Source organism: Nannospalax galili, unplaced genomic scaffold (genome assembly GCF_000622305.1).
Source record: "Nannospalax galili isolate Female #2095 unplaced genomic scaffold, S.galili_v1.0 scaffold3, whole genome shotgun sequence".
Lineage (NCBI taxonomy): Eukaryota > Metazoa > Chordata > Mammalia > Rodentia > Spalacidae > Nannospalax > Nannospalax galili.
Genome location: NW_008351466.1, coordinates 1,076,529 through 1,079,177, shown reverse-complemented (window position 1 = coordinate 1,079,177; position 2,649 = coordinate 1,076,529).

Below are 2,649 nucleotides of genomic sequence, written 5' to 3'. Positions count from 1 at the left end.
ATATATATATATTAAACTTTAAGACTGGTTCTCACTAAGTTGCCCAGGTTAGCCTTGAACTCCTCACTCTGCAGCTCAGGCAGGCCTTTTACATGGTATTCTCATCTCTTAGCCAACTTGAGCTGCGAGGCTCAGCAGTATTAATGTACTGTATATTTCAAAGTAACTCAAAGAAAGAAAATTTAAATATTTTCACCAAAATGAAATGATACTTATTTGACAGATGGATATGCTAATAAGCATGATTTTTTAATTTGACATGCAGGAAACATCAGATTTTACCATATATATGGAATTTTAATTTTTCAATTTCAAATTAAATAAAAATCTGGGCATAGTGGTGTGTATCTGTAGTTCCAGCTCCTCTAGAGGCTGAGGGGGAAGTTTAGCCCACAAGTTTGAGACCAGCCTGGGCAACACAGGGAGGCTGTGTCCCAAAACAAAACAGACAAAACTAAAATGAAATATGATAAAACTTTCATAAAGGAAACAAAGACATCTGTGTGAATTTCAGCAACTAGAATTTGAATAAATGGAAATTAGTGTTCTATTTCTGCATAAGAAAACTGTATTTTGTAAGACATCAATTTTTAAAAATTTAATTATGTGCTTAATTGAAACGAGTCAAAATTTAAAGCAGTTTCACATTGATAAAGTGGTCCTTTATCTCTTATAAGAGATAATAGCAAGAAAAATTTGAAAATGAATAGCTATGAAGAGTTGGCTTATAAGATAATACAATATAAATTTAAGTTATATAAAATATTGAAATACTATCAGAAAAATTAGTGAACAAATTAGGAACACAAGAGTTATGAAATTTACCTAGTAAAAAAGATCAGAAAGCCAGGCATTGTGGTGCATGCCTTTAATTCCAGCACTTGGGAGGCAGAAGGAGGTGGCTCTCTGTGAGATCAAACCCTACCTGATCTACACAACAAGTTCCAGAACAGTAAAAGCAACATTGGGAGACATTGTCTAAATAAATAAATAAATAAATAAATAAATAAATAAATAAATAAATAGCTGATACTCAGTAAAGGAAGCATCATAAAGCAATGAGGAAAAATAGAAAAAAATAAATGATAAGCTAAACCAGTGAGGACAGATTTAGCTAACAGTTTTAAATGTACAAACAGTATAAAACTGTTTTAAAAAAATACAGAGATGGGTTAAATAGATGACTCAGCGATTAAGTGCACTGGCTGCTCCAAGTGTACCACATGTGTACAATGCCCACAGAGGTCAGAAGAAGGCATTGGATCCCCTGGAACTGGAGTTATGGACAGTTGTTAGCCACCATGAGGGTGCTGGGAATCAAACCTGGGTCCTCTGCAAGAGCAGCTACTGCTCTAAACCACTGAGCCATCTCTCTAGCCCGATGTCCAGTGTCTTTTAAGCATTATCACCTTTTAAATGAATTAAAGAGGCACCATAGCAGCAAACACTCTGAATGCCTAGAAAGTGAGGACTGTGCTCTAGATTCAAGGAATCTCTCCACTTCTTGATCAGTTTCCATCAGTAAAATAGACTGCTACAAATTTCATAGCACATGTGTCACAGCACCATGTCTAATATCTTCATATTAGTAAGTTTAAAAAATACCTATGGAAGCCTGATATGGTGAGACATGCTTATAAACCTAGCACTTGGGAGGTGGAAGCAGGGGGATTGCCATGAGTTCAAAGTCAGCTTGGACTACATAGTTGGTACCAGCCCAACTAGGGATACATCACAGGATTCTATCTGATTGTATAGATTCTTTCTGATTGGATTTAAGGTCCACTTCACAAAATGGAGACCTACCTGGCACTGTTATTAGGCCAAGATCCTGCAGCTAAACAGGTCACAGGCCAAAGGGGAGAAACTTTAAAGAAAATTATAGAGGACATGAAATGAGGTAGAGGGTTGGGGAATAGGGGTGGATCTGAGAGGAGATGGGAGGAGGGGTCTGAATATGATCAAAATACATTTTTTGAGACAGGGTCTCCCTTAGCCCCAGCTGGCCTGGAACTCACTATGTAGACCAGGCTGGCCTGGAACTCACAAAGATCTGCCTGCCTCTACCTCCCAAGTGCTGGGATTAAAGGTGTGTGCCACCACACCAGGCCAAAATACATTGTATAAAATTCTCAAAGAAGCAATAAAAATATTTTTTAAAAATGAAAAAGAAAGGAAGAAAGAAAAGAAAAGCAAATAACTACAGAAGCAGCACAAATTTCCTTCAAGACCCTTGCCCTCCCCTCAATGTCATCACAGACATTCCTTCTTCCCAGCCAAAGGTATATTAGTCAACTTACTCATTGCTGAAACTGGCCTTGAACTCCTGATCCTCCTCCCTCCACCTCCTAAGTACTAGGATTACAGATAAGTAACTCTTTGAGAAACAGAGTCAAAATGTAAAGTTTTTCATCAGAGTCTCATGTAGCCCATGCTGGCCTGGAACTCACTATGTAGCTGAGGATAACCTTTAATTCCTGACCCTCCTGCTTTCACCTCCTGAGTAATGGGATTACAGGCATGTACCACCACACCCTGTTTTACATGGTGCTGGGGATCTAACCCAGAGCTTCCTGGATGCTAGGAAGCTCTCAACAAACTGAGCTAAGCATTCTACAAACTGAGCTAAGTCCCCAGCCTCATACGAAG